A 14,052-nucleotide genomic window follows, 5' to 3' on the forward strand; every position below is an offset into this window, starting at 1 on the left:
TTCCAATCATTTATACGTCTCCGGTGCATCGCCAAATGCGCCACATGCAACTTTTTTTCTTGTTATATCATGTTCGTCATGAACACTGGACGAATATCTTCTTGTGTCATATGATATACATGATAAAGAACCCCATTGGTGTGAGTACAAACAATACATTTTTCTTTTGGATCAATTAACACACTTCGCCTACTCTTAACAACGAAACAAAGGTATGAGAATACTATAGTCTGATAAAAATTTCGCAATACAGGCTTAATCATAATTATTTGATTATGAAGATTAAATCTCACTTCACAATTGTAAATTGCCAAAAGCATTGAACAAGTCAACACACATGTACATAAAATGTCTTACATTCATTCATTGTATAGATTTGATTTTGTTTCTTGTATTCGTAGATGTAAAATATGGGGCTAATTAAATCCTGTTGAACTTCGATAATAGATTCGTACTTTTCTCATATTACCGTATGTACAGAAGTGTAGTCAATTATGTTCAAACATTTGATTTATGTTATCATAAATGGCCAGTAGCTTATTAAACAAATACGTGTTATTTACTTCTAAAGTGTTTGTTCTTTCAAGGAAAAAATCTCGTCTTGTGGAACATCTTGAAAGTTGAATTCGAACATTAAATAACATATCAATCGGCAATTTGCACAATTTTACACCATTTTGTTTAAGGACAGTTTTTGAACTTCTGATATATAAATCATCAATTATAATGTAACTGAACAAAGTGAATACTTTTTATTTGTTTATTTCACACATATGGAAACACGTAAAATCATATTAAAAATTGTTGTACATGTACAAATAAAATCACAAAATATTGTCATATCTTCGAATGCAGAATCTTAATACATTTTCAGATGCCTTCAATATGCAAATATCAAACGTATTTAAAAAGTACAGGTCAACGATGAAAATGTGAAATTTAATAAACATACTGAGTAAATTGTTTAACAGGAAATGTTAACGTATTCATTTTTGTTGAGGATTCAGTGTGTTATATATTGGCGTCACTCTGTTCAAGATTTCAAAATAAATGAACATATGTTATATAAATTTCAATTGTAGACTTTAAAAGAATAATATTTTATTCACTTGTTGTTGAAGATTAGGCAAAGGTCGCCTTTATGCTAGTACTTTGCAGATCTGATAAGTTTGGGTCACGTTGGTCCAAGATTTCTCCAGTCTTTTGATGGGCGCCATAATCCCGGTCCTTACACTTTCAGGGAGTGCCATCAGGTCTGTACATCCGGACGTCTGCCCCGCAGGTACCATGGCACACTGACGGACTATAAACGTCATCTTAAGTTTTGCATCTGAAATATAATTTGGCATAACCCTTTGACGTTGTTAGGTCTATTTTTGGAGATACACACAATAACTTATTCTGCAGAAGAAACTGACATAGAAATTAATATTATTGTACATTGAAACTTCTGTCAGATGATGGCAGTCTAAGCTAGCAAAACTATATGCAACTTTGTTCGGTCTGTGACATAGACATATTCTCATCTGTGCTATTCATACTGTTGACAGACCGGAAGGAAAATGTTCCTCAAGTTTATTGTTAACTTATAACACGCGAATATGATCAATGCTTAACGGCATTTTGAGGCCGATGCATTTGATTTCAATTTGTGATCTTTTGAAGATTTTTTCTTAATTTTGGACAAATTGAAACTCCCGGTACAAAAACAGAAGAGATTCAAATTCAAATTAAGTGGGGACAATTGTTCAAAATATTTAAGTGGGAACAATTGTTCAACATATAACAGTTAATTCAGAAGTCACTATTTTTGTATTAATTGATTGATTGCTTGTTGTTGTGTTGTTTTCTGTATGAAAACTTTTTTACTTAGCATTTTACAATAGATATGTTATATATCACTAACCTACACAATATATTTCCGCCTTGAGCAAAGATAGATTTTTCATATATCTCCCGTAGACACATTTACATAATCACGTGATCAAATGTTCAAAAAACAACAGTGGCTTACGCACGGTTTTTCCCTACATTTTGTATGTAAAAGCATAACTATCAAGCGCTGGCGATTGAATTTGGCAGACAGTCATACAAATCCACATTCATCTATCATAACCATTAAAATGCAGTTTTAGGAAAAATTAAACACCAGTCTTAGGAAATATTTAACACCAGAATGTCTCTAACTGGGATTTTGGTCAGTGATGGTGATTTTAAGTTCGCATGAAACTAAAACCATACATATAATTCTTATAACAGTGTGATGTTTGGAGCTCCTTATAGCCGGTTAAAGCATACTTTGATTTGAATTGACCGTTCCCAGGCGGTAACCTTCGTTTTGTTTATTTTGTGTGTTTGTTGTGTGTTTTGTCTCGATTACTGCATTTGGTTTATAACTCTATAACTATTTCCCAATGGTAAATTGCTATAAATAAGGACCGCATTGTATAATACGGTTTCTCTTCTCCTGGTGCAGCGGAAGGTTCACAATGTTTATATTTGTGTATGAAACAATGAATACTTCTTGCAAGTTATAGTTTGTACAAAAAGTGGACTCACGGAAGCATCCTCATGCGCTCACTGTGTAAACTATTGCCAGCTGAATATTATATGCGTTGTTAATAGAAACGAATAAGTAAGGTTTAATAATTCAAACAGTTGCACATCTTATTTCTACTTGCATTAAATGGAGAAATTATCACTAGATGTGCATGAGGTTAAACAATAAAAATTGTCGGACGCTTCATCTACGGAAATATTGCATGGGCAAATCACGTAAAGAAGGCCCTTAATAAAGTTCAATAACGCATGTCTTACTCGCAGATATATTTTTCAGTCCCTTGGCAACTATTGTACGAGTAGTGTGTTGACACGTGTTCTCTAAAAATCTTGGGATCAGAGGTCGCGGACACACATCCGGTTCGATCGTGTTACGTGCGCATTCTTTGTTTACCTAATTCCGGTCTGACATGATTCGATAGATCATGGTTTTGTAGTTCGACGGAACGTTTGATACCTTGTAATACACATGCATGCACGATGGACATGAGACACCTGAAATATTAAGAACAAATATTATCAGTGCATGGAATACAACGAATAAGGGCTTATTTGCTGGCGAAATTCGGAACAATATCTAAACTTTAAAGGTAAATATCCCCCCGTATAAATATATTAAATTTCCCCTCCATACTGTATAAAAACGCACTCCACATTATTATGAACAAATATGACAGTAAAAGTCTTTATACATTTATGCCATCTATATTCATTTAAGTTTAAACATAATAGAATTAAGCATGTATAACAGAACAGTTGGTTGATGTTTTATAAAAAGTTTTACAAGAAAACATTTGATCCTGCTTATATATAAATCTAAACAATATTTCCCTTTTTGTCATTAACCCCCCCCCCCCCCCACTTCCGAAGGGCCCTGTTACTTTTCTTCAAAAAGTGAAATCAGAAAAGTCTGAAAAGTGACTTGTTCACATATTGTGGCATTTTTTGAAGGTCTTCATTGGATGCCTTAAATTGATAAATGTAAACATTGGAACTAAAGAGCTCCAGTATAAAACAATACAATAATTTAACGAAGAAAGAAAAAGAAAAAGCAGTTTACATTACCTGAGCTTAAACCACTTACATTTAAATTAAAACATTATTGCCTGTCACATAAGCCAACCGGACTATTATATAAAAATTACATGTCTGACAGGGTGACAGTAAATTTGTCAACTTGAAGCCGAGGTTGACAGTATTTTTCCGAAAGTTTACAAGTTTACTGTCACCCTGTCAGACATGTAATATTTATGTTATTATACCGAAAAAACTATTCAAACATGATCAATTTATATGAACCTTTAACAATTTTAATATTCAATAATCGTATTTAATTTCAGCAATGATTGACATATTTGGTTGTCTGTTTACAACGGAAATGCAAAACTTCGTACTGCGCATGCGCGAATGGGACAGTATAATTTTTACCATTCCGCACGTGATTGCTAAGGTCACGATGGCCTATGGAAGTATAGCATTGTGAATAAAAGTGAGGTATAATAAAACAATATATATTACGCAGTGATAAGTCTTCATTATAAGTGTAATTTCGTTTCTCTTATTATGGTGTTATTTTTTCAGTATGTTACAAAAGGTTTGAACATTGTAATTGCGACAATTTGTGAACAAGTCTCGATATATATAGGCAATCGGCGTTAAAATTTGATAATAAGTTGATCACTGGGGTTACCAGTAATAACCCTAGGGGCATGATTAGTAATCGCGTGTATATTAATAAAACCGCATGGCCTTGTGGTTTCTTAGGGTATCGAAAGGAAGCCAGGGCAACAGCTCAACTGGGATATATATGCTTCGTTCTTAATGTGCCCCTTTTTTATTGAACTATGTGAGTAAAAGTGTTCATTATTATCTTCAGTTTCATTGTTTTTGTCGAAAATGTATTCATGTCTTCGTTTTAAAAAGACTTTTAGATTAATATGTAAAGTTTATTCCCAAATGTGTGCAAAATTATAGGTGGACATTTAATACTTTTTCAAGTTTGCGATCCCAGCCAATGGAAAATCCTGTTGGAAGTTGAATTTTCCCGCTAAATTACTATCGCAATGTATCTAAGTATAACTTGATCTAAACAGTTAAGCTTAAAAAAGTATTGGATTGGCATATTTGTTTCAAACATAATAGTGGCAACTTCCTATAATTATTCAGGGATGCAACCGGTTACTTAAACATTAACCGGTAAACCTTTTCTTGTAACCGATTCAATAACTGGTGAACTGAAAAATTCAAATAGTTAAACTAGCTTACTTATTCTCTTTCTTAATTAATTAAAACTTGTGTCGGACGCTTGTGGTTACATCGTTAATGTGTAAGATTTCAATATATAATGGCAATCTACTGACATTTGATATTTTGATACACTTTACTTAGGCGAGACCTGCAAATTGGTAAACAGACTATCAAATAAGAAGACCACAGTCTCACATTATATATATTTTTATGTCGGGTTAAATAGACGCGTCAATTATCGCTAATAGCCCACACTCCCCTCAAGTGCCACGTTAATTATTCGCGATTTAAACAAAGCAATACTGACAATTGCCAAAACTTAAGTATTGTTTGTAACAATAAAGGTGTTACAGAATAGATTTAACACGGCCCTCTTGAATAGTATCTTGAAATCTGAAACACGTTCCGTTCATTATTGATACGGATAATTGAAATTACATGCGTATACACTATATTTAGATATATACAAGCCACGATTTGACACCGTTGGTCGAAACGTTACTGCACATAGTCGCTAAGTGGTTGCTGTTTAGTTCAAGACGCTAATAAGATGAGTTTTTTTTTAAAGTTACTATTCGAAATAAATTTGTACAATAAGAATTTGTACTATAACAGCCCGAAAGTAAAACACCTCTCAATGATTAATTATGAAGATATCGTTTATATACTTATTGAATTGAGAGTTAATGTGAAAGTGGTATGTTTAACATTTCTTCCTTTAACAATATAACTCTATTAGACTGATTCAGTATGAATACTTCACGAAAGATGTCAAATAAATTTCACTCTTATATATCTATATATATATAAAGTTTTTTTTAAGTCCAAGTCTCACTATTGCCGGTAGAGCCCCGGGGATGATTCGTATTTTTTTTAACGCGATCACACTATTTCCCGGTGCTGCCCCGGTTGAAGCCGGTCAACAACCCGGCAGATCCCGGTCAACCCTGGACTAGCTACGGTTTATCCCGGTGAAGCCCCGGCAGAGCCCCGGTTGTCGCCGGTAATGCCCCGATGGAGCCCTGGTGAAAACCGGTAGCGTCCTGGCAGAGCCCCGGTATACCGTAACTCCGGGCCTATACCGGCATCAGACGCCGGCACAGCTACGACAACGCCCCGGATTAACCCCGGTCGTCGCCGAGATGCCCCGGCGGAGCCCCGGTGAATGCCGATGGCGTCCCGGCAGAGCGCCGATTTACCGATGTACCGTAGCTATACCGGGACTCTGCTGGAATTCACTGAGGCTTCACCTGGGCACCACCGTCGGCAACCGGGGCGTTGTCGTAACTCTGCCGGGGTCTGTATTGCCCCGGTGGAGCTACGGTGCCGTTCCGGTTGTTCCAGTGTCGTCCCGATTGTTCCCGGTGCCGCGTCGGTCGATGCCATTCCTTCCCGGTGATTTCCGGTTCATCCCGGAGGAATTTAACATTTTAATTCTTTCCCGGTGGAGCCCCGGTTGTCCCCGGTTCATCCCGGTCGTCCCCAGTGGAGCCCCGGTTTATCCCGGTAGAGCCCCGGTTCATCCCGGTAGATCCCGGATCACGCACAAGGGCTTCACCGGCATCATAGTGAGAGCAAGCACTTAGCAGGCAATAACGTTTATTGACAGCATGTCGAGCGTCAATAATGAAAATTAAATGATTAATTAAATAAAAATGCATTTAATATCAATTTTTAAGAAAACATGTAATAAATTAACCGATTGTGCGGTTGGTAACCGATAATCCGGTTAATATGCTGCATCACTACGTTATATATATATATATATTTATATATATATATATATATATATATATATATATATGTATGCATATATTGCTATTCCTTTTTGTGTGAACGTTCATGTCTTTACTTTCAAAAAATAACTTATAGAATTAAACTATTTTTGAAATATTACTTATTACATATAACATTTAGGTAATTATACTTACGTTCCTCCTCTTTATATGCACCACAGAAACTCACAAGCGCAGAAACAATAACGACCTGCTTGATTGACACCATTACTCGAAATGTGTTCATAATGTGTAGATAATTCCTTTAACAGCGCCTTAATTTACGAAGTCGCCTAAGTATGAATTTATAAAATGACATAAATGCTATCCTGCAAGTGATTTTGTATCATATTTGAGAATCCCAATTCCAAATGTGATCATATTACCAATTTAAGGTTTAACACTTCAGGTATTATTACACAGGGATCCCTGTTAGAGTGGAAACGTGGCAAAGGAATTCCAAATCAAAGCTATTAAGGTGTGTTTGCGGATTGGAAGGTCGCTAGCACGGAAAAACCTCAAACACGCTAGTACTACAAATATACCCACCTAACGAATGAAGATGCTTGTTGGTTTAGTGTCCGGGTGTTTGCGGCTTTCAAAAAAAAAACAATATTCGTGCCGTTACGACACGTTTATGTGAAGGTTATGATCGTTATTTCGTGTTGGCGGGTTGAAAGACGCCTTTATCTGACACGCAATAACGACAAAAAAACCATTTAACAGTTATCTTTCTTTCTTGGTGTTGCTGTGGCGCCCTCCAAACAGACCAGAACGACTAATTAAGGACGCCGGGCACACAAAAACAACAATAACTTTCATTTGTCGTGTCCATGGGTATATTAGTCGTTCTCGTGTGATGTCGTGTCGGCAACATTCAAACCCGCCAAATGAAGAGAACACTATGGCAGAAATCAGCCAACACACAAAAAGCGGGTAGATTGTCTTGTTCAGAATCTTTTCTCGACTTTCAGGTAAAGTTTTGAGATTAATGAAAACATATGCACCCTCACCTGTGTTCTTCGTAAAATACTGACACTATGTATTCTAGATTAAATGCAAACTTACTGATCGAGATAGTGCACACAGGTCATTGACCTTCACCGAAAGAACGCATCCATACAGCAGTGTTATTGCGATCTATATGGCATCGCTGCGCTTATTTTATTTTATTTTTGAAATAAAACATTGCATTATAAATCACTGGATAGAGAATTTGATCCGAAAGGGAACCAAATCCGAATTTGTATCAACTTATTTATTCTCAACCCACATGAAGAAATGTCAAGTCATATATATATAACATTCCGATAATTATTGGAATAATGTCATATATGAAACAAGTGGAACTACGAGAATTAAATCAAATTCTCGTTCCCATCAACGATTAAAGGGAATTGTTATTAAAACTGGCATTTTTTCAAATGTCATTAGATATGATTGAAAACAAATCTTGAATGTTTTTTAAAAAGACATGACTCATATTTGTAGAAAGAAAAAAAATGAAAAAAAGTACGAAGCTGGTATGCAAACTCGTAATGTCTCGATCGATAAGCGGATGCGCTACCACTGAGCCATGCGGACTTTCATATTCAGCGGCGAAACATAATATCTACTGGTATAACAGAGGGAGTAATCACTTGATAGTCAAGATGGAAACGTCCATGCCGAGGCAGATATTTTTCGTCGTTTGATATCCTTCATTGCGTTTTTTAAATGACGCTCAATTTCCAGCCATATCAGTAAAAAGGCAATTAGCGTTTATTTCGTATTAAAATACGCTTTATATCTCATGTTTACTCCCCGCAAAGTTTCCTCGCAAATTTTCTTTATAAAAAGTTGCTGAATTAGGTCATCCCGCTAAGAAATTTCTCAGCGAGGAAAGTCGAGATATAGAGCGAATATTAGTACGAAATAAACACTAGTTTCTTTCTTGCTGATATGGCATGAAAGAAAGCGGCATTTAAAAAATAATACAAGTTATAAAGGGTATAAAGAGCGAAAAACCTGCCTCGGCATAGACGTCGCCATCTTGCCTATCCCAGTGGGCACCAAAACGTTGCTGCAACGTTGTATCTAGGTTGCATTCAAACGTTGCAGTTTGGTTGTACCAATGGTATATATGAAAGTTTGCCTGCCGTTTTTTTCCAGACGTTTTTTTCAAACGTTGCTGCAACGTTGTATTTAGGTTTCATTCAAACGCCGTATTTTTAAATCATACGTATTTTTTTTAAATAAATAAAAAAAAAGCAACGATGTATTTAGGTTGCATTCACACGCCGTATTTTTAAATTATATGTATTTTTTTAAATAATATAAAAATTAAAAAAACCTACTATCTGCCAACCGCTCTTGCGAGTATTATCGGCAGGTATGGACATTTTCGAGTCCTTTTCCTACAAAGAACAATTTCTTAATATCTATAGAGGAGTTAATGAAACGCTCCCCGAGTGGGAATCGAACCCACCAACTCCCGATCGCTCCCTCAACCACTACACCACTGCGGAAGTTGAAATTTTCAGCCAATTTTGTTGACTATTTATTTTCGGTTTAAACTTTGAAACTAGACTGTACCATTGTAATGCAGAACACAATTTAAACTAAAATATTTTATCCAGCGATTTTGAGTTTAAGTTTATCTTAAGAATCTTTAAGTTTAAGTAACTGATCTGTAAAAAAAATGAATTTCTAAAATTTACAAGAAATACTATTTTCATTGATGCTTTGCAGAAACTGTATTATTATAATGTGCGATTCCTACTCGGGGAGCGCTTCATTATCTCCTCTATAGACACCAAGTACTGGTTCTTTCTAGGAAACGGACTCGACAGTGTGAATATCTGCCGATAATACTCGAAATGGCGGTGGCAGTAAATAGTTTGTTTATTGTTTTATTTTTTACATTATTTACAAAAACAAATATAATTAAAAAATACTGCGTTTGAATGCAACCTAAATACAACGTTGCAGCAACGTTTGGACAAAACGTCGGGAACACTTTCCTATACACCATTGTTACAACCAAACTGCAACGTTTCTATGCAACCTAAATATGACGTTGCAATACTGCGTTTGAATGCAACCTAAATACAACGTTGCAGCAACGTTTGGAAAAAACGTCGGGAAAACTTTCATATACACCAATATGACAACACAAACTGCAACGTTTGAATGCAACCTAAATACAAGCTTGCAACGACATTTGGGTGCCCACTGGGATGAGTGCACAATTACCTAGAAGCAATGTTGTTGCAACATACTTCTCAAACGTTCGACTGACGTTACGCGTGCAACGTTGCAGAAACGTTCGGAAATGGTAACTAATGTCGCGATAAGAATGCAACGTTTCTGAAACGTCCTTTCAACGTTATGATGAAACGTCCTGTTATTGTTTTGTATGCAACGTTATGGCAACGTTCGGTAATGGTTGCCGACGTTGCGACCTAAATATTACGTTTCAGCAACGTTCGTAAAACGTTTGATGCCCACTGGAATCACCTGATTACCCCATCTGAATAGTCAACGTTAAACACTTTTGTTTTATTTTCTGAGAACGCGTTTTCACTAAAAATGGTCGTAGAAAAATGTACTAAAATGGTGCTAGAAAAATTACCAGCAGAAAATCTTCGAAACAAAGTTTCTAAGTGAAAAACTGTAAGAATTAGAAAGTTCGATGTTAATTAACTTATCTATTTCGTCTGCCAACATCCTACTACATCCGGGCATTTTACCGCAATTGTACAGTTAACCGCTCGCACTGTATTTTCGATATGTAGTTAGTAAGTCCATAAGCAAGCCAATGGACAAACACACTGTGTAGTTAAATGGTAATACAATTGATATGTATTGTTTCTTATTGCTATTTAATTTAAATCGTGTTGTATGGGCGTAAATTGCAATCATTCTTCAGTGTTTTATTAAAAATGTGTGTACACGTGTGAAGTTTGGAGCTCCTTAAAGCCGGTTAAAGCCTACTTTGATTTGAGTCGACCATTCTCATGCGCTAACATTTGGTTTGTTTATTTTGTATGTTTGCTGTGTGTTTGTCTCGATTACTGATTTCGGTTTATAACTCTTTATATGCCAATGGTAAATTGCTATAAATAAGGGCCGCATTGTATAGTGAGGTTTCAATCCTGCTTGTGCAGCGGAAGGTTCATCCTGTTAATGTTTGTGAATGAAAAATACTATTTTTTGCTGGATATAGTGCGTAAAAATGGTGGACTCACGGAAGTATCATACGCTCATTGTGCAAAGGATTACCAGCTGAATATTATATGCGTTGTAAATAGACGTGAAAAAGTAAGATTTAATAAATCAAAAGGTTGCACACCTAATTTCTATTTGCATTGAATGGAGAAATTATCACTAGAGAGACATGAGGTTAAACAATAAAAAAAATGTCAGACGCTACATATACGCGAATATAACATGGGCAAATCATGTGAGGACGGTCTTAAATGAAATTAAATAAAGCGCGTCTTACACGCACACATATATTCCAGTCCCTTGGAAACTACCCTTTTAGTAGTGAGTTGACACGTGTTTTCTAGTAACCTTGGGATCATAGGTCGAGGAAACACATCATGTTCGACCATGTTATGTGCGCAGGCCTTGTTTTCTAAATTCATGCCGGACAGAATCGAATCCATGATGATTTATAAGTACGATGGAACGTTGGGTACTTTGTAATACCCATGCGAGCACGATGGAATGACATATCTGAAATATTTAGGACAAATATTATCAGCCCATAGAATGGAACAATCACCTTTTTTCAGGTTTTATTTGCAGCTGATATTCCCATATTTCCAGCCTATAAGAACAAGACTTAATTGTGCTCATTTTCATTCAAGTTTGAACATTCAACAACGCTGAAAAAATAATGTTATAGTTTTTTACATAATTGTGACCGCTTTCGATATTTATATCGAATTTATATAATGGGCGCAACAGGTTAGTTAATGATTAAACGGTACTACTATTATTGTTACTGCTTAATTAACTTGTTATCTTAAAAACTTTAAAATGTTGAAGTTACTTTTTTTAAACATTTCAAATTGCAGGTACTTGTACTCTCTTTAAAACGAAATAAATTTTTGAATCGCTGTCGTTGGTTACAAAAGTGGCCATTTCGTGTTTGTGATATAAATGTATCAATAATGACACATTTAATTACATAAATGGGACATTCGGACTTTATATGTAATTACACGGTAGTAAAGCATATGGAAAATAAATAAACACATCAATAATGTTCTTTACTGTGACTCTTTGTATGATGCTGGTCACGTTTGCGTCATATCGCTTACAGCAATTTTCGCAATATTTTTTTTCTTTCAGTTTTTATTTTCTTATGTTTTATTTTTACATATTTCACGAATGTTGCTGTTTTTTCTATTTTGCCTCGGTCACACTGTCACGAATCAGAGCTACGAACGAGCTACGAATACTTATCGGCACAGTTCGTAGCTATCCTCACTGGACCGTGGCTCTCCGTACTTGATCCGTGATCAGTCATAGTAGTTTTTGGATGTCCGTAGCGACTCTTGACAAATTTTGAATATGTTAAAAAAATCGCTACGAATTTATCGACCGTAGCGTATCCGTAGCAGTCCGTACTAAACCATACTGGTCCGTACTAGTTCGTAACGACACCGTAGTCGTCCGTACCTTTTCGTAGGTCCAAAGATTTTCAAGGTCTTCTACGGATTGATACGAACAACTACGGAGCGGTACGGTTACGCTACGTATTAGCTACGATTATTCCACGGATATACTACGGAAAGCCACGGTTCTAGTACGTTGTACTACGGATAGGCAGAAATGTGCACTATCTTGTACGATGTACTACATTTCAGCACGAAACCGTACGGACATTTACGGTCCACTACAATAAATTGCTACTGAAATCATAAAGCAACCGTACTTGCATTTGTTGAGTTCACAATCATGAATCGCGTTTGCGATAAATGTGTTACACTTGGATATTGATATGGCACAAAATGCAGAGGCCGTAGTCGAGCTGCTTGACGATATGCACAGAGGTAATAATGATTCAATATCGTATTACTAGTATAGATTTGTGCTAAAGGTTACGTATTTTGAAAACATTAGAATTTGAACCTACTAATAATACATTTTTTTATTTGCAGGTAAGTATCTGCCTCATATGCCTTTTGAATCTTGCTCTTACTTTGACGTGATTTTATAATTGTTTAATTAATGATCGACATAATAAAATACAAAATTAATCATACTTTCCTAAGCATTATCTATATTTGTACATTAATAATTACATAATTTATCAGGTCAGGGAAAAAAAGGAGGTGGTGCATAAGAGACTAGCTTTTAAGAAGACCCGGCTCTTGGTTTAGGATGGAGGAGGTAGACTCTTCCCCAGACACGGCTGATTACATTATTTCTGTTACGCGCTATTGGTGCCGCTTGCATGTTCTCTTTTTGGGAGGCATTATGTGTATAACAATACAAGAGGCTGTTGGCGCAATGTTCAATCGTAGTTCGTTCCTACTTGTACCTGTCCGTACCGGTCCGTCGCAATTCCAACTGCTTCGTAGCGGACCGTTCTAGTTCGTACTTACCCGTACTAGACCGAAGCGGATCCGTAGTTAGATCGTACTGATTTGCCTAGCATCGTACTTAATCGTACCAGACCGTACCGGATTCGTAGTTTGATCGTACCGATTCGTGGCGCTTCTTACTAAATCGCGTCGATCAGTAGCAGTCCGTACATTTTCTTGTTCGTTTTCCAACATTTTGATGGTAGATTCGTTGTGCTCCGTACTGAAATCGTAACGGCCTACGAATTATGACAATTTCGTAGTCATTCGTGGCCGATTGAATCGTAGCTCATTCGTAGCTCTGATTCGTGACAGTCTGACCGAGGCATTTCAGTTTGACGTAAACGGGTGTTTTGTTTTTGAAATGGCTTATTTATTCGCTTTCTTAATTAATTACAAGCGGTTGTATTGGCATCTTTGATGGATAAGAATTAAATAAATAATGATAGTCTTAATAAAATTGATATGTTTTAACCCATTTATTTTGGCGATCAATCCGTCTTGTAAATCGTTAACAAAATCTAAGAAGCAGAAAAAGTCTCAATCTTTTTATTTTCATCACGGGTTAAATAGCGATAATAGCTTCCCTACCCCATCAAATACCAATTGAAATTTTCGTGATTTAAACAAAACAATACTGCCAATGATCGAAACGTATTCAGTGTTTGTAACAAGAAAGGTATTAAAAATTAATTTAACATGACCCTCATGAATATTCTGTTGAAATCCGTTGCCGATTCTAAATTTAAAATTCCATAACGTCATTATTGATACTGATATTTGAAAACACCTGCAGGGGCGCATTCGTAACGGATGTTCTGAAGAGATTTCACAGTGTTCTAAGGCACAGCCTTTTCGAACACAGCGGAAAAGGAAGTCATTAATTCAAG

At 36.1% G+C, this 14,052-nt stretch overlaps 1 long non-coding RNA gene across 1 annotated transcript; it reads right to left on the reverse strand.

The window, feature by feature from the left end:
* Positions 1–912: 912 nt before the first annotated feature.
* Positions 913–6,953, reverse strand: LOC127854285 (uncharacterized). The gene is made up of 3 exons (XR_008037012.1): positions 6,738–6,953; positions 2,818–3,054; positions 913–1,330 (listed from the first exon to the last, which is right to left on the reverse strand). It is a non-coding gene; the product is annotated as an uncharacterized LOC127854285 (long non-coding RNA).
* Positions 6,954–14,052: the final 7,099 nt, after the last annotated feature.

Source organism: Dreissena polymorpha, chromosome 12 (assembly GCF_020536995.1).
Source record: "Dreissena polymorpha isolate Duluth1 chromosome 12, UMN_Dpol_1.0, whole genome shotgun sequence".
In the NCBI taxonomy this organism is placed as follows: Eukaryota; Metazoa; Mollusca; class Bivalvia; order Myida; family Dreissenidae; genus Dreissena; species Dreissena polymorpha.